Source organism: Oryctolagus cuniculus, chromosome 14, assembly GCF_051225735.1.
Source record: "Oryctolagus cuniculus isolate XC-2025 breed Fujian yellow rabbit chromosome 14, ASM5122573v1, whole genome shotgun sequence".
NCBI classification, from domain to species: Eukaryota; Metazoa; Chordata; class Mammalia; order Lagomorpha; family Leporidae; genus Oryctolagus; species Oryctolagus cuniculus.
In genome coordinates, this window is record NC_142880.1 from 96,357,220 (window position 1) to 96,376,235 (window position 19,016).

Consider the following 19,016-nt stretch of genomic DNA (forward strand, 5'->3'; position numbering starts at 1 on the left):
AACACTCGGCTCTGCCAGCCCAGGGGTTCGCACTCTGTCACTTCACCCCTTGCTCGGCGGTAGCCCGTTTCTGGGCCAGTTTTTAAGTCCTTGTTGGTACAGATGAGGTCTACAGGGTGGCAACCGTGTCTCCCAGGCACCTGTTTGCACTGAGAGTCAACTTGCTATTGTGGAAAGCAGCACAAAGGTTAGAGTACAACAGTTAAAAAGCAAGTGTCAGGGGCCGGCACTGTGGCGTCGCGGGTAAAGCCGCCTGCAGTGCTGGCATCAGTTCGAGTCCCGGCTGCTCCACTTCCAATCCAGCTCTTTGCTAACGCACCTGGGAAAGCAGTGGAAGATGGCCCAAGTACTTGGGCCCCTGCACCTGCATGGGAGACCCAGAGGAGGCTCCTGGCTCCTGGCTTCAGATCAACACAGCTTCAGCCGTTGCAGCCCATTGGGGAGGGAACCATCGGATGGCAGACCTCTCTCCTTCTCTGCCTCTCCTTCTCTCTGTGTGTAATTCTTTCAAATAAATAAATAAATCTTTTTAAAAAATTTTTAAATAAATCTTTAAAAGATAAAAATAAGTTTCATTTCCACCAAACAACCTTAAAACGTCCATTTCCCTGACTGAGCCTTTCAGGAACTGAGCCCAAGCTGGGCATGGGGCACTCCCAGCAAACACAAGGCAGGCGTCTGCGGGACCCGGAGCCACTCGGCCGCCGCGGGCATGGCCAGGGGAGGCTGTGGCATTTCTGGGGCTCTAAAGGAGGACGGGCACCAACTTGCTTCTCTTGCTGCACCTCGTGGGTCAGATCCCATGGCAGGAATCTGGTGGAAACGGTGGAGGAGAAGCCGCCCCAGGGCGCGGGTGGGGTGGGTGAGGAGTAGGACTCGCCGATCCCTGCGTGGTAAGCTGGCTCACTGGGATCTGCACGTCTAACCCCAGGAGGGGCATCGGGAAGCCAAGAGCTGGCTCCAGGTGCATCCCAGGCTCCCACCCAACAGCTCAGGGTGCCGGGCGTGCACTTGCCAAGGCATTCTCCCACAGAGAAGAAACTGATTCCATTTCTTTCCACTGTTATGACTGCTAACAGATTCAAAATTGGAGGGGCTGGCGCCGTGGCTCACTTGGTTAATCCTCCACCCATATGGGTGCCAGGTTCTAGTCCTGACTGCTCCTCTTACAGTCCAGCTCTCTGCTGTGGTCCGGGAAGGCAGTGGAGGATGGCCCAAGTGCTTGGGCCCTGCACCCGCATGGGAGACCAGGAGGAGGCACCTGGCTCCTGGCTTCAGATTGGCGCAGTGCTGGCCATGGCGGCTATTTGGGGAGTGAACCAACGGAAGGAAGACCTTTCTCTCTGTCTCTCTCTCACTGTCTGTAACTCTACCTATCAAATAAAAAAAAATGGAACTCAAAGGAAAATATTAAAATTCTAGGAAATTATCTGGATAATTGACAAAGCACAAACAAGAAAAGTATGCATTGTGCCGAGATCACCTGCCTTCATTTCTGGAATGTTCCCTAAGATGGCCGCCATCCCTGGCACAGTTTTTCCTTCTGTTCCAGCAATGGAAACATCCCACGACACTCGACACTCGCAGCTCGATGCTCTCCTCCCAGGGTGGCTCTGACTGACAGCTGAGATAGGCCAAGGAGCCACCTGCGGGCTGGGAGGCCCTCGGCAACTGAAAAACCCGCTTTCTAAGGGACAACTCGGTTCTATGAATTATGTCTTTTTAAACTAATCACAGATCTCCCACGTGAGTGTTCTTTGGTGTCAGCAGCTAGAACGAAACGCTAAGGGTTTTGTCGTAACAGGTGCCTTGCGTCCATGGACCTGGTTTTCCGATGAGGACTCTACCCAGTCCCTTGATTCCCCCATTCACCTACACACACACACATACACACACACACACACACACACACACATGTGCTGTGGAGCAGCCTGAGCCCCCCGCCCCTGCCACAGCTGAGGGTGTGGGGCAGGGCAGGTGAGATCCAGGCAACGCTGGCGCCTCTCGTGGCCGACTCAGGGTGTCGCCTGCTGGGCCTGGTGAGGGCTCCGTTACCAGCAGCTCCTTTGTCTGCAGTTATACCACTTCCCACTGTCCTCCGAGCCCTGGAGACAGCACCCTGAGGTCTTCACGTCCCCTCAGAGGGTGCCATATGCCCACCAGCCCCTCCCCCAGACACCCGGAGGTCTCCACGTCCCCTCAGAGGGTGCCGTGTGGCCACAGCCCTCCCCCAGACACCCAGAGGTCATCACACCCACTGAGAGGGTGCCGTGTGGCCACAGCCCTCCCCCAGACACCCAGAGGTCATCACACCCCCTGAGAGGGTGCCGTGTGCCCACCAGCCCCTCCCCCAGACACCCAGAGGTCATCACACCCACTGAGAGGGTGCCGTGTGGCCACAGCCTTCCCCCAGACACCCAGAGGTCATCACACCCCCTGAGAGGGTGCCGTGTGGCCAACAAGCGCTGATCAGACCCACTTCCTAATCCCCTCGGAGCATGTCTGCCCTCAACAGATGTTTTCAAAGTAATTAAGTGGTGGCGCATGCATTATTGAAGATGCTGGCTGCTCCCTAACGCGCCGCCCATTTGTATATTTGTCAGCACAGGGCTGGGTGCTGGGAAGGGCCATGCTCTGTGCCCTGAAAGTCACGGAGTGGGCGCTGTGGCTGGCTGCGGACCCGAGGGGACAAAGGCCCCCCATAGCCCATCCCCCAAAAGGCCCCGCCCTCCGTGGCCTGGGGACCCTGGAACCATCTGAGGTCTGTGGGCAGAGAACCCTGTCTGAAAACTGTCCGGCCGACCACCCACAGGCAAAACAAGAATGGGGGCCATGTATTGGACTAAATTGCGGTTTGAGAGATTCGGCGTTCTCTGTTGGTGACTTTTTTCCAGCATTGAAGAACTCATGAATTGGGAAAACCTGCTTTTTGCATTCAGTTACATTTAAGACAGCACCTGGAATCCTCAAGGCTGGTCCACCCTGGCCCCTTTCTCACGGTTTGCAAACTTGCTCAGGACGCACAGTCCACACGGAGCCCTGCTGGGTTCCGACCCCTGGCTGTGCTCCGGGAGCTGGGAACCTGCGGTCTCCCAGCATCTGCTCCCTCCACCCACCCCACCCCACCCCGGGACCTCCCTCCTGCTTCCGGCTCCTCACTGTGAGCTTGGTGGACACTGGTCTTCCCGGCCTGGCTCAGTTCACTTTCACAGTGTCTGGGTCCATCCACGCTGTCAGAAAGCACTGGGCCCCCTGTTGCAGGCCGGGCCAGCGCTCCACGGCGGCTGTGCCACGTCTTCTTTATCCGCCTTTCTGGGATGGGCGTGAGCCGCCCCCACGCTCTGCTGGTTTCCCATCTCTGCGGGTGCAGACCCGGAAGCTGACCGGTGGATTGGGTGGCGCTGTTGTTGACTTGTTTGAGAACCTGGCCCTACTCCCCACGCGACTGCTCCGATTAATCCTCACCAGTGGCACTCCATGGCTTCCTTTCGTCCGCCTGTTTCTCATCTCTTTGACAGCAGCCTTTCTCACAGGTGCGAGGTGCGTGCCCATAATTTCAACGTTTACAGCCTGGCAAACGGCTCTAAGAAAAATGCGGCTTCCACTGTGTAAGTAAATCGTGGTTTTCACTTGACTCTCGCCTGTGCTCTCTCCGGGAGAGTTTATTTTCGGTGTAAATGGAGTTGGTCATTAGGGAAGTTTCAGCCTGCTTGCTTCAAGCTCAGGCTGAAGGCCCACATCCTGCCAATTTGTGGCTCAGACCTGTCCTGTAGGCTCCACTCTCGCCAAGGACCCAGCGACGGAAACGCCACCCAGGACACGGTGCTTTGTTATCAAGGTGAGCCCCGAAGTGTTGTGTCAGCACAACATTTTCCTAAATTTCCTAGAAAAGAGTGTTGTCCCAGATTGCCTTGGCCTTGAGGGTAAAAAAAGTGTTGGTTAATTTTCCCAACAAATATTTATGGAACACTTATCCGGTGCTGGGTACGATGGGTTAAGCTGTGTGACAAAGGAGTCCCCGGTTTCCACGGCGTCAGCGGATGGAGACAGATAAGGAGCAGGCGCTGTTCTAAGGCTCCCAGAGGCCCCTGACCGCTCCTGAGGCTGGCACCTCCTGCTGGTGATGGTCCCAGCTACCCTTCCCGGCTGGCTCCCTACCCCGTCTCCTGCACTCGCAGGAGTCTGGAGGGCACCATCAGAACCCTGTCCGGGGTTAGTGGCTTAGAGGTGGACGTGTGAGTGAGACCCGGTGGCCGTGGAAATACCCGAGCTGCCTGCCTGCTCTCACGGTGCAGCGCGAGGACGCTGGCACTCCAGAACCGGTGCCGGGTTCCGGAATGTGATGCATGGAGCGCTGTCGGCTCCGAGTCCAACACCACGGAGCGGGGCTTGGACAGCAGCAAGGAGATGAGAAGAGGAAGAGGAGGAATCGGAGAGGGAGGGTATTGAAAATACAAACCCGGACGAAAACCGCACGCATTCCCTTGGTGTCAGCTTCTGACAGGTGACTAAAAAGTCACCGCCCAACAGGTCTGATATAAGCGATTCTGGCTGTTCAGGCTGATGAGCGTCTGGCACGTCGGGCGGTAGAAACGGCCGAGACAAGTAGACATCCCTGCCGACAGGAAGTACACGCGGCTGCCCCCGGGGCCAGCGCTGTGGCACAGCAGGTAAAGCCACTGCCTGCGACACTGGCAGCCCAAATGGGCGCCAGTCCTGTCCCGGCTGCTCCACTTCAGATCCAGCTCCCTGCTAACGGCCTGGGAAGGAAGTGGAAGACGGCCCAAGTGGGCCCTCGCCACCCGTGTAGGAGACCTGGAAGAAGCTGCTGGCTCCTGGCTTCAGGCCTGTCCCAGCCCAGGCCACTGAGGCCCTCTGGGGAGTGACTCAGAGGCATGGAATATACTCTCTCTCTCTCTCTCTCTCTCTCAACTCTGACTTGCAAAATAAATTAATAAGTATTTTTAAACGCTGCTATCCCCAGGCTTTGTACATGCAATTCTGTTGGAGAGAAGCAGCGCAGACGGAAGATGCTGCGTGTCTTCCTGCGGCTCTCCCCAAGCGCAGCTGAGGACCCAGTGCCTCAAGGATGAAGGGAGGAAAGAGGCCAGGTGGCTCAGGGGACGCGGGGCCCCGGGAAGGGCACAGCTGCACGGCTGGATTCTGACTCACTCACTGCAGAGCTCAGGAAGCCAGCGACACAGAAATGCCCACAGCCAAGATCAGAGGTCCTGCAAAGCTGTTCTCTCTATGAAGGACTGGTTCAGGAGCAGCCCAGCAGGGTGGAAAACTCGACAGTAGCCACAACACCCCAGCAGGTGCACAGGAAAACACGGCCCCACCCACCCCACCAGCCAGGGCCAGGGGTGCCCGGACTTCGCCCAAACCCGCGCCAGGCACTATCAGGGAAAGTCCAGTAGGGACATCACCTTCTCCTTACCGCTGGGCAACCAGGTCCCCAGCCAGGGCCAGTGGAGACCACGGGAAGCCTTCTACAGACACACACACACACACACAGACACACACACACAGACACACACAGACACAGACACACACTGTCACACACGTACATACACACTCGTGCTCACACAGTCACACACTCGTACTCACACACTCTCTTACAAACTCACACTCACAGTCACACTCTCACACACATACACACAGACACATACACACGTGCTCACACATTCACACTCACATTCACACACTCTCTTACACACTCACACAGTCATACACCCTCACACACTCACACTGTCACACACATTCATATACACTCACACACACTCTCAAATTCACATACACATTCTCACATTCACACTCTCACACTCTCTTACTCACACTCTCACACACCCTCACATGCGCTCACACACACCCTCACACGCTCTTGCACACTCACCGTCACACACACTCACACACCCCAGTCCTGAGGACTCTTCGTCTGCCTCGGGGGTGACCGGCTTTGTTGTGGAGAATCAGGACTTGGCCAGCCACTGGCAGCAGGGAGGCCGCCCCATCTGCGACCTCAGCGGAGGCCATGGGCGGAGCCAGACGCCCACCCGTCAGGAGGGCGGGGGACTCCCTTTGGGGACAGGGCAGCCAGTGAGGCTCTGGGGTCCGGCTCTTCCCCTCCCACTGCTGGAGGGGCCGGAGTCGGCCAGCTGGCTCCGGAGGCGTCAGTTACAGCCGTGAGCTGGAAGACGTCAAAGAACAGGGCGAGATGATCAATAGATGTCAGTGCTGAGATGACGGGGAGGCGGGGCTCCATTGACAGGATTGCAAAGTGCTTCAGTGCGCACGCTCAGCACACGTGACACAGAGCGGGAAAGAGAAGCCCCAGCCCAGAGACGTGAGGACCACGAGGGAGTGTCAGAACCGAAACTACGACAAACATGTGCTCACTTGATGCTAGCGTGCCGGGAGGAAGTCAGTGCACTGGGGACACAATAACGGAGACGACCCCCTGTGGATGACTGAGCGCGAACACACCGGAAAAAAGACCAGGGCCCCGGGGAGCCGTAGGAAAGCGCGCGTCTGTATCATTGGAGTCACAAAAGGACAGGAGAGAGAGACAGGACCAACACCGTAGCCCGGGGAAGACCTGTTTGTTCACAGTTTCCTCAGAGGCTGAGCAAACGCCACAGACTCAGATTCCCAACAGGACGAAACCGCCCACAGCCACCCAAAGACGCACCGCAGGCAAATTTCTGGAAACTAAAAACAAGTCATGAAACGGAGAACATCCCCTTAGCTACAAGAAAACCTGTTTGAAATTACAGCCGGTTTCTCCAGGAAAGCCCAGAGGCCAGAGGAAGTGCCCGGCACTCACAGTGACCGAAAGACAGAACCCAGGGCGGACGGCCCGGAGCAGCCAAGGGCGCGTCAGGCTCGGGTGCAGGAAGCTCGGGAAAGACCACGGGGCCCGGAAAACTGGGGCTACCGGGAAGAAGGAGAAAATCCGAGAGCAACATTGTGCATAAATGTTTTCCTTCTGCTCCTCTTCTTCTATTGCTTGATTTTATTTTACCTACGTGGATAAGGAATATGACACACAAATATTTAAAGCCAGGAGGGGTAAAATGACGTAAGCAAAGGCCGTATCCAGATGGTATTCCCATAAGGAACTCCCAAAGCTACATAGCTTTAGAAACCCAAGTAGAGAATGGGAGAATCATAAACAAACCTTTCACCAAAGAGACACAGAGATGAAGAAAGCACATAAAATACATTTACTGTTGTTGGCATTTGGGGGAATCCAGATTGAAAACACACCAAGCCATCGTCACACATCCATCCGCATCGCCACAGTTAACACGCAGTGACGCCCCGATGCTGCAGGGTGTGGGGAAGCCGAGGGCTGGCGGGTCCTGCGGAGAGCGAGGAGCGGGGCACTCCCACGGGGACACGGCCCAGCAGGTTCCTAACCAGCCAACCACGCAGCCATCGCCCGACCTGGACGAGCGCCGCGGCTGTAGGCGAACTAGGCAGACGCTGGAAAGAGCTCACCTCCTCCAGTGGGTGAGACACGCCGAGTGGCCGGCGACGGCAGGGGCTCCCGCTGCGCCCGTCCATCTGCATGGCCTCTGTGAAACACGGACACAGGAGCGGCAGCCGACTGCGTGTGGCCGGAGTCAACGTGGGGCCGTGGTGTGTGAGTGCGCGAGTGAGTGGGTGTGTGAGTGGGTGAGTGGGTGTGTGAGTGGGTGAGTGAGTGGGTGTGTGAGTGCGCGAGTGGATGTGTGAGTGGGTGAGTGGGTGTGTGAGTGGGTGAGTGAGTGGGTGTGTGAGTGTGTGAGTGGGTGTGTGAGTGGGTGAGTGGGTGTGTGAGTGGGTGTGTGAGTGGGTGTGTGAGTGGGTGTGTGAGTGTGTGAGTGGGTGTGAGGGGGTGTGTGAGTGGGTGTGTGAGTGGGTGGGTGAGTGGGTGGGTGAGTGGGTGAATGGGTGTGTGAGTGGGTGAGTTGGTGTGTGAGTGGGTGTGTGAGTGGGTGAGCAGGTGTGAAGGAACGTGATGGCCAGCGTGTCTCTGCGGATGGGCCTGCTCTGTCCCTGGCTGCACAGCACCGGTTCCTGTTGGCAACACTGAACTTGTAGCCTAAGATCTTATCTTACGGGGAAACTGGGTACATCGCTCTCTACTACTGCACCAAATGCACGCATGTCTTCAATTCTCTCAGAACTACAAAAATTTAAAAGGCAAAACGCAGGGTAGAAGTTTGGACATTTTCCTGATTTTGAAAGAATGCAGGACTAAGTCAGTTACACTTTTACTTCAGATGATAAATTACAGGTAGAATATATGAATCTATCCGGAGATACAGAGTTACAGCTGGAGTTGACGTATGAAAACAGAAGCAGACAGAAGGCAGTCTGTGCTTCCCCTAACTACACTGTAAAGCAAATGTCTCTTTGTATCCATTAAGGTCAAAGCTATGGTGAGCAGCTTCAAGGCAGGCAGTTCCTATGGTTGCCTCAATTAATTGTTGTATCTTAGATAATTATAATATTCACACACACACACACACACACACGCACACCTGTCCAGACACTCTCACATGCATGCACACAGCAAACACACAGACACCACTTGCTCACACGAACCTTCCCACATTCACACACACACACAGACTCTTCCTGCCCGCACACGCATGCACACATGACACACAGCACCTGGACAAGCATTCCTACACTCACACACACAGACACCATCTGCCCGCACACTCATACATGTATACACACACAGCAAACACTCTGAGACACTACCTGCTGTGCAAGCCTCCCCACACTCACACACATAGGCATGGAACACACACTGACACCTCCCCCCCACACACACACACACATACACACATGCACACACACACAGCAAGCCCAGGAACCTGCATTTCTCCACCCCCCCCCTTAGGCTGGGATGCCAGTGGCTCTGAGCCCAGTGGAGGGAGAGGAAGATGGCTTTTGGAGGCCTCCTCTTAGGAGCCATCATCAGCCCCTGACCGCTGCTGGACGTAGGCTCCTGAGACCGCAGACATCGGGCTACCTGTCTTTAATTTGTTTAAGGATTTATTTCATTTATTTTAAAGGCAGCGTCACACAGATTGATGGAGAGATTTCCATCCGCTGGTTCACTCCCCAAATGGCCATAACCACTAGGACTGGGTCAAGCCAAAGCCAGCAGCCTGGAGCTTCATCCGGGCCTCCCATGTGGGTGCAGGGGCCCAAGCACTTGGACCATCATCCACTGCCCTTCCCAGGTGCATCAGCAGGAAGTTGGATCAGAAGTGGAGCAGCCGGGACTTGAACCGGCACCCCTGTGGGATGCTGGTGCCACAGGCTAGGCCACAACGCAGGCCCAGGGCCTCCTGACTCTTCAGCCTCTCTATTAGGATGCAAAGAACACCCGTTTCCTGTCACCCCCACGGATCGCTGTCCCCACCCCACCCCGGCTCTGCTGGAGGGTCGGCACCCCTGTGAGAGGCGTTCCTGCGCATTCCCGCCGCCGGATCTGCACGGCGCCCACTCATTGCACAGCTTACACTCTGCCCATGTCCCTCAGAGCAGCAGGGCCACCTTCTCCTTAAGCACCTGTTGCCCGGCGATGCTGAACCTCGGACCTCGCGAGGCCCTCAGAATCCGGCCGCAGTGAGGACACGTGGAATCTCAAACTCAAGACATCAGGGAACCGCGAATTCTGTGGCCCCTGGGACCTGCGGGACGCACACAGAGACGCAGGCTGAGTGTGGGCACTGCAGATCCCGCAGGCTTCCTGGAGGCGGCAGCACTTCCCGCCCAGTGGGTCTCAGTGCCTCAACAGGAGGGGCCACTGGCACCAGCCGGCCCCCACGGGCGACCCCAGGAAGGCCCACCAGGCCAGTTATGCAGGTTCTCTCCCTGGCAGAGCACCAGCCACACACACGCATCCCTCAGGCACTCACACCACCCGTCAGCGCCCCAGGGTGGTCGCAGGGCGAGCAGGCCTCCCCAGCCTGTGCGCTGCACTCCCTGCCGTCCGGGGCCCAAGGGCTTGTTCTTGGCCAGACTCCCTTAGGCTCTGATGGGGTCCTGCCTCGTGGCTGTGATAGCCGGCTGCACCCATGGCGGCCACTTGTGTTCCTGACCTTGGCCGGCTGGGGTGGAGGCGCCATGAAAGCAGCTCTGCTCCTCTGAGAGAAGCCGCCAGTGTCCATGGCAGCCAGGCTGGCTTCCCAGAGCACCCACACCAGGCGACAGAGGCAGAGAGGACAAAGGGATGCCATGGGCGTGGTCAGAGGCCACTGGGGTGCCCGCACCCCCGACTGCAGCGCCTGGCTCTGCGAGTGATTCCATGTGCACCCTGAGCAGGCGGAGCCCCGGGCACTGGGTTTCCACCTCCCGCGTGAGCACCCTGGACTGCGGTCCCTGCCCCTGGCTTTGGTCGCCCAGGCCTGGCTGCTGTGGGCATCCGGCAGTGAACCCGCAGAACGGAGCCCTTTCTGCCTGTCTCTCCCAGTCCCTGTCTCTCTGCCTTTCAAATAAAACATAACTAATGGTTTAAAAAGATACAGGCGTGGAGCCATGATTGCAAGGGAGAAAGGATGTTCCAGAATATTCCTGACCAAAAATTAGCAGAAAGTCGCACAGCACAGGCTGTGAGGGACTGTGGAAAACTCGCGGGAGGATCTCCTTGCCCACTCCTTTGTCTTTGGAGGAAGCTCATCTTTTAGGCCCTACATTGGAAAATAATTAAGTCTTGTTGTGGACTGAATGCCTGTGTCCCCCTCGAATTCACATGCGGAAGCCCCAAGCCCACGCGTAACTGGATTTGGAAAAAGGGGGCAATTCAGGGTGAGGGTGGGGGCCCTGCTGGGGCAGGATTCGAAGGGACCGCCCTCCCCATACATTCGCCACAGAAAGACGACGTGGCCTGGGTGAGGAGGTGCCAGCCAGGGAGAGCCCTCACCGGAAGCCAGACTGCCCGGCACCGCCTCTGGGAGGGCGGGGAAGTTAACTTCCCTCGTGAAAGCCCCTCGGCCTGTGGCGCTCGGTTACGGCAGTCCAAGCAGACTCGCTCGCCCTCAAGCTTACAAAACATTCTCCATGCACCGATGGTCAGCGGTAAATTGCTAGCTGAGAGCAAGCCGGGGCCGTGGCAGGTGTCACGTGGGAGCTGGGCGTGGCGGCACTCACGTGTGACTTGTACGTGAGCACGCCTCCTACCCGCTGAACGCCTGCTGTCAAAGCCCCCAGACACGTTCCCTTCAGCCGCCGCTCGTCCTCTGCACGCGGCTGGAGGGGTAGTGGGACGGCCTGCTGATGTCGCAAGATCTGGGAACCAAACTGTCCGACTCCAGCAGGTGCTGAAGCCGAGGAGACTTTAGGCACCGGTGAAGTCCGGCGCACCCTCTGGGCCATTTAGTGGGGGTTCATAGTAGCAAGGGAGATGTTGATGCTGTCACGTTGAGTAAACACACGTTTGCATGTACATAGGAAATTGTGTGTGTGCACATGTGAGTCTAAACAAAAGGGACTCAGATGCACGGCTGGAAGAGCAGGTGATGGGGGGGGGGGCGCTGAGCCTCTCCCAAGGGATAATCTTAGCACCCCAGGTTCCTGCGTGCCCCGGGACTGAGGGCACGGCCGTGGGGAGGGATTGGCTGGGGAGGGGGGTCGCAGCCTGGGGACCAGCGTCTGCCTCACCTCTTCCCGCGAAGTGCGCAGTGCTAGCCCACGTCCCCGGACTGGGCTCTCCCTCCTGGTAGACGGGGAGTCCTGGTCCCTGGCAGGGATCTTGGCGAGGCTGGGCTGGCTTCGAGGCCAGTCCTGGGGCCAAGAGTAAGCCCAGCTCCTCGACGTGGGTGACGCGTCTTCCCGTCGCTGGCTCAGAGTGGCAGGAGCCCCCGTTCTAACCGTGACTCCTGCTGTAACTACTGCACTTCCAGTTGGCCAACACATCCAGCCCCAGGTTCCTGCAGGTTCCGGGCAGAAGGAGGCCCTGCACTCACAGTCTGGGACCCGGGCTTCCAGCTCCTTCCGCGACAGGGTGACCTTCCCCAGCCTGGAGGTCACAGAGACCCCGGGGGCTTCACAGTCTTCCTGGGAAAGGCATATCACGAAAAAGCTGGGTCTGGAGTGTCAGAAACATTTGCCCCCATAGACGTGTCCTTTCGTGCCATTTCCCACGGATTTCTGAGGGCCGCTCAGAGAAATGGACTCCTGCGGTCTCCCTCCCCTCCCGAGAGGGCGCACTGGCTGGCTCAGTGAGCGTGCCTGTGCCCACCTGTGGGAGAGCAGCCAAGCCCGGGGACCTGGCGAGGAGGTCAGTGGTGGGCCACCGCCCAGGACCTGCAGCCGGCCGCCCGCTCTCCGCTGGCTGCTGAGCTCCGAGTCCACACCGTGGCTGGCACGAGCCGAGACTCAGAAGTGACAGAGGACGCACGTGGCCCTGTCTACGTGAGAGGGAACGGCTCTCTCGCACTGAGACGGGCACGCCGCCGTCGGAGCCAGGCCCCACCTCTAAACTCCGGAGGTGACAGAGGAGAGAGGCTGCTTCAAAACCAAGGTGGCTCAGGACTGCGACAGCTCGCTCCCAGGACGGCCTGCTTCAAAAACACAGGAAAGCAGAAATCTCTCTCTCTCTCTCTCTCTCTCTCTCTCACACACACACACACACACACACACACGCACACGCACTTCTACAAAGGGACGTTTTAAAAGCTAGGTTGTGATTGTGGTTTAAATGCCGAGATTCCAAGATGCAACACCAGGAGCCTAAAATCAGCAAAACTGTGCAAAGCAAAATGCTGTCAGACCGTAACGGGTCAGTTTTCTTTTCCTTCTCTTCTCTCATGAGCCAATGGCAAGCAGCACCCACACTGCCTGTGGCGGGACCCGGGGCGGCTGGCTCTCGGTACCCCCTCCCCCCGATTGTTCCAAGGGCGCCAGTGAGCACAGGTCGAAATCGGTTGTGAGTGGCAGCTCATGGGAGGCCGTTGACCGTGCTTGCCCTGGGCCATGTGAGGACCGTCCCGTTCTGTGCTGGCGTCCAGGCCACGTCCCTACAGAGCCCAGCGGTGGCCTTGCAGACTGGGCATCAGCAGGGCCTAACCTCTGTGCCAGGCCACCAGACTTGCCTGGTCTGTTTCGGCTTGGGGTAGGCCACCCCGGCGCCCTGGTGGTGGGCCACGGGCCGCAGCGGGGGCACTGGAGCGGACATCCGTGCACTATGGCCTCCCGCGCGGTCTTTGCCATCTGCTGATCTTACAGAGGCCTCAACCAGGGACATTCAGTTCCAGAATGGACCAGAATTACAGCTGTTTACTGCTCCAGCCCACACCGAAAATCAACACTGAAAATCTGAGAGCCTTCCCGGTAACCGGGAGCGGAGAGCAAGCACGCTCCACGCGGCTGCACTCAGGGGCATCAAAACCGCTGGCGTAGGCACCTGCCACCTCCCCAGTGCTCAGCAAACTTCCCCTCCCAGCAGCCACTGGGCTCGCTGAGTAAATAAACCCAGAGGCCGCTGCGAGTGGGCACAGGAGGCCAGGGACGCAGTCGGCAAAATGACCACGCAGCAGAAAGGAAGGCAGCGTTGAGAGATGCGTGGTCGCCACCCGGGGGCTGCGGCACTCCCAGCAGCCGTGCGGTGAGGAGAGGACCCTCGTCAGCGCCCGTCAAACACACCTGGGCCACAGGAGCCTTGGTTGAGCCCCGGCTGCTCCGTTTCTTACCCAGCTCCCCGTTAATTCACCTGACAAACAACGCAAGGGGGCCCAAGTGCGCGTGCCCCTGCCACCCCCACGGGAGACCCAGCTGGAGCTCAGACTCCTGGCTTCAGCCTGGCCCAGCCCCAGCCGTTGTGCCCATCGGGGAGTGAGCCAGCGGACGGAAGACCTGTGTGTGTGTGTGTGTGTGTGTGTGTGTGTGTGTGCGGGTGCGTGTTTCTCCTTCTCTCTCTGTAACTCCACCTTTCAAACAAACACGACGGAAATCGCTTGATGGCGGCAGTGCCGTGATGCACAGCAGGACACCCACGTCCACATCCCGTTTGCACGTCGAGTCCCGGCAGCCAGGAGTGAGCAGGGGCCAGCAGGGAGGCAGGTGTTAGCCTAACCCCCAGGACGCCTGTCCCACGCCCGAGTCCCACGTCCGACTGCTCGGGCGCCACTCCCAGCCGAGCTCCTGGCACCCACTCCCCGCTGTGCAGGCCCAGGTCATCCGGCTCCTGCCCCCCGGGGGAACACCTGGATTGAGTTCCCAACGGGGAAGTAAACCAGCCGATGGAAGGCCTCGCTCGCTCTCTCCTCTCTCTCCATGTGTGCCACGTGTCTCAACTGTAAGAAGTCCTTCGACGAGGCGGTGCCTAGAGAGACGCTCCGAGAGCGGCAGGTGTCCCAGGCCCAGGGGGCAGCACCTCGCCCCGCCCCTCCCGCAGGCCCTGTCCTTCCCTCTGGGCATTGCAGCCACTGTAGCCTGTAATTTAGCTTTTCTGAAAACCCAAGACTAAATTAATTACAGTTCTGCTAAAGGGGGAAGAGAAAGATATTAGATGCCCAAGCTAAAATGAAATGAAATCAACTTTTTTCTTTCTTTATTAGATTTTAATGGTATTATTATAATAATTAAGCTTTTCATTAATTTTTGCGTGCTTATTGAGTCACAGTTCCCTGCAGATTTGAATCGTATTTAACGTGCGACTGTGGCGGTCCATTTCTAGAAGGAACTTTGTGGAGTGGGGAGATTTCACCTAAGCGTCTTACGTGAAAAGCAAGGGAGGCGACTGGCTGAGGGCCTCGGCGAAGCTCCCGGCTGCCCCACCGCGTGCCGGGCAGAGTCCAGGAGCCCGGGAGGGTGCAGGGAGCTGCTAGTGCCAGGGGAGAGGCTCTGTGCGGGTTGGGAGTGCCCGGAGCGGGGTTGGGAGTGCCGGCTTCTGGTTCCCTGGGATTCTGCGCCCGGCAGCGGCCCTGGTCCCCAGCTGGCCACAGCGAGGCCGAGCAGCACCCGGGAGCTCCGTCGGCGGCTGCTTTGCTGCAGGACCAAAGCCGTGGGCTGCGTCTCGGCCCCCACACGTGTTGGGAGCTGACGCAGAGGTGTTCCGTGAGCACCAGGGCTGGCCTCGTGGGCGGCTGTGCCGGTGCCGATGCCGATGCCGACACTGCTGCCACTGCGCTGGGGCTGTGGACGGAGCACAGCAGCCCCAGGAGTCGCCACCCCCCCACACACTCACACTCACACGCAGATGGCGCTGGGCCAAGGCTCTGAGCCCCCTTCTCCACCTTGGCCAGCTGAGCCTGGCTGTAGGGAAGATGCTAAGATGGGTGACGGAGAACCCTCCAGGCCCCACGTCCCAGCGCCACTCCTCGCCTGGAGCCTCAGCAGGTTCCGGTCATTTTCCGCCTTCTCCCAGGGCCCCTCAGCCCCGCCTCCGTGGCCCTGGGTTTGCGCGGAGTTGGATTCAGGCTCTGACTAATTGTCTTGACAAAGTCCTACCTGCTGGTCTCGAACAAGCGTTGGAGTCACCACACCGTGTTGGATGCAGCCTTCTGGGACCTGGGTCACGGGATTCGCCTCACAGCCCTGCTTCTGCCTGCCTGGCCGCTAGCGCACACAGGGTGGTGGACCATGGACCACCTCCCAGGAAGTGGGGTGCACAGGGAAGTCAGGAGCCTACGCCTGGACCCCGGCTCGGGCAGGCAGGGCTGGTTCCTGGGTCGCACGTTGGGAGCGCCTTGGCTGGCACACGGCCCCTTAGGCAGTGTCTGGCAAGTGCAAGACCAGATTCCAGTCTGGTCATGAGGCCACACCCTGCCCACAGGGCAGTAGAAACCAGGAGCTGCTGGGACTCGGGACATCACCCTGCTGGGTCAGTGAAACTCCCCAAGGCAGCGAAGTCCAGCGAGGCCCCAGGACAAGGAGGAGCACGTATGCCGCTGCGCACGGGGCCGGGTCTCGCCCGGCGCACCTGCCAAGACTGCCACTTTCGGAGCATGAAGCTACCCTGTGCGCACCGAGAGCTGGAGACCTGCCCGCCCCCCGCGCCTCACTTTTTTTTTTTTTTTTTTTTTTGGCGGGGGGAATACTCCTTTCCACTTGAGGAGACACTGCAAACATGACCGGGTAAACAGAACCACATCAAGTGTGCAACAATACCACAGTGTGCAACAATACCACACCAAGTGTGCAACAACACCACACCGAGTGTGCAACAACACATCGAGTGTGCAACACTCGCCAGGCGCTTATTCCCTAAGGACCAGTCTGCGAGCTGTTTTACTTCATTGGGTTCTCACCGGCGTATCCCCAGTATCTCGCTGCCTCCCCGTCTACACGGAGAGGCTCGGGGCAGGTGCAGGGTGGACAGGAAATGCACCCTCTGAGGTGGGGTGTGCAGGTGCACGCGCGGCCACACACGCTGAGTCCACTGCTTCACCCCAGGAAAACAGAGCGCACCGGCCTCTGAGAGTCACTGTCCCCGCAGAGCCCCAGTCTGTGTGTGGGCGAGGACCCTGCCCGGGAGGACGCAGGAGGGGAGCGAGCCCAGGCGGAGTGGCCTCAGTCAACCCAGCCCAGACCGGGGACAACGCATCCCGGCCTGCAGCCCACGGCGGGCTCCTCCCCTGCCCGGCCTCTGCGCGCCCCGCTCCTGACTCCACTGCACCAAGGGCATCAAAGCCAGGAGGCAGCGGTGCCCGGAAGAGGCCTGCCGCCTCCCTGCTTGACCCCCAGCCACAGGTCAGGCGCCGCGCCCCAGGGCCCAGCCCAGTGTGGGAAGGCCTGCGGTTCCTCCTGAGTTCCAGAAATCCCCAAGGGTACCCTGTGGCCGCCTCTGCCGCCCACCTGCCCACCCCGCATCATCGCTGTGGGAGGTCCGCGGCCATGAGGGCCTTCGTCTCTGCTGCAGCCAGGGCCGGGATGAGGCCGGGACAGGGCTGGCCCACCTCGCACAGCCCGGTCCAGGGCTGGTGCAGGGCGTCAGCGGGGCGTCTGCACCAACTCCACGGCAGGAACTCCTGCAGGTTGGCGGCACGGAAAAGCACTGCCCCGCAGAGCTCATTCTGGGGGCGCCAATGGAGCGCCCCCTCCCTTCAGGGCATCGTGGCGTCGGTGGCAATGCCCGTGCCACCTACCCGAGCGCAGAGAGCTCGCCCCGCGTGCCTACGTGCTGCTAGGGGAGGCCAGGAAGGAGGTGAGGGGGGAGCCACCTCTGTGCCAAGGGAGCTTGGTGCAGGCCACGTCCGACTTGGCCCCTGCCTTGGGAGGAACAGAGAACGGAGGCCCCAGACCACGTCCCACCAAGGGCACTCCCAGCCAGTGTGAGGAACCGTAAACAATTGTGTGTGTCTCCAAGGAGCCTCCTGGGAGCACGCCCTTCCCCAGGGTGCCAGTGTGGCAGGCAACTCTGCCCGTGGGGACCAACTGCTGACCGACGCCTTCCACTTCCTCATGGACAGGAGCAGGACACAGCTTTGCAGACATCTGCCTGGAGCCCCCACCACCAACACCCCAGACCTGCACCCCCACCCCTGGAGCCCCCCACCAACACCCCAGACTGTATCTCCACCCCTGGAGACCCCACCACCAACCCAGACATGCACCCCCACCCCTGGAGCCCCCCACTGACACCCCAGACTGTATCCCCACACCTGGAGACCCCACCAACAACCCAGACATGTACCCCCATGCCTGGGGACCCCCCCACCAACACCCCAGACCTGCACCCCCACCCCTGGAGCCCCCCACTGACACCCCAAACCTGCACCCCTACCCTTGGAGCCCCCTCCCACCAACACCCCAGACCTGCACCCCCACCCCTGGAGCTCCCCCACCACTGACAGGGCAGCAGAGTCCTGTGGGTCAGGGCTGACAGTGTTGCCACGTGGTCTCCAAGGGCTGAGGCAATGCCACACCCACACCCTGACGCCTCAAGTGGCCTGTAGGCCCCGGGTCTGTGATACACTCTGCTCAGCTGACTGTGAGACTGGGGGCTGGGAAACCAGCACTCCCTCTCCCACCCTGACTGGTGCTGGGCAGCAAGCTCCCGAGTCCGTGCGAAGCCAGCTCACCAACGGTGCCCGGGGCCGTGGTCCCTGGATGCCCGCCCTGCGCCCCGACCTCCCCTCTGAGAAGGACGGTGGGACGAGGCGCAGATGGAGACAGAAGAGGCGTGGGCATGGCGGCGACAGAGGCTGGGGTCGTGTCCAGGGCTCTCAGGGTGCCAGGCCCGGGAGAGTAGCTGCCACCGCTGGCAAGCGCCCTGGGGGCCCTGCCACTGTCCATGCACACAGAGACCTTGTGCTCCGAGCCCTGAGCCCACCCGACCCCTGTGCTGCCCGGGACCCTCAGACGGGTGAGCAGAGGGCCTCCCACACCCCCCCATGGTGAGCCCAGGCGGCTGAGCTAGGTCCACCATGCACACCACCGCCCCCACTGGCACAGGGCTCCTCTCCAGCTCTGCTGGGAACGCAACCCCAGGCTTCCACCTCTAGGTGCAAGGTCCTGCCGGTCCTCTGGGTGCTGCCATCTCTCACAGCGCCCGACAAAGGCGCCGCCTCTCCCACAGCAGACACGCGGCAGCCAGGTGCAGGCAGGAAAATCCGTGACTTCCTGCGGCCGGCGCTGTGGCGTAGTGGGCTAAGCCTCCATCTGCAGCGCCGGCTTCCCATATGGGCGCCGGTTCAGATCCCGGCTGCCCCTCTTCCCATCCAGCTCCCTGCTATGGCCTGGGAATGCAGTGGAAGATGGCCCCAGTCCTTGGGCCCCTGCATCCACATGGGAGACCCGGAGGAAGCTCCTGGCTTTGGATCAGCCCAGCTCTGGCCGTCGCAGCCATTTGGGGAGTGAACCGGCGGATGGAAGATCAGTCTCTCTGTGTCTTCCTTTCCTCTGTCTCTAACTCTACTTCTCAAATAAATCATATTTCTTTTACATGGTGGCTCTCCCCGCTGGGAAGCTGCTCAGGGGCACCGAGGGCCTGGGAGCTTCGCCTGGCGCTCCCCAGAGCAGCAGGGTCTCGCCGGCCAGCTCTTCTCACCTGGGGGGCCCTCGGGCCA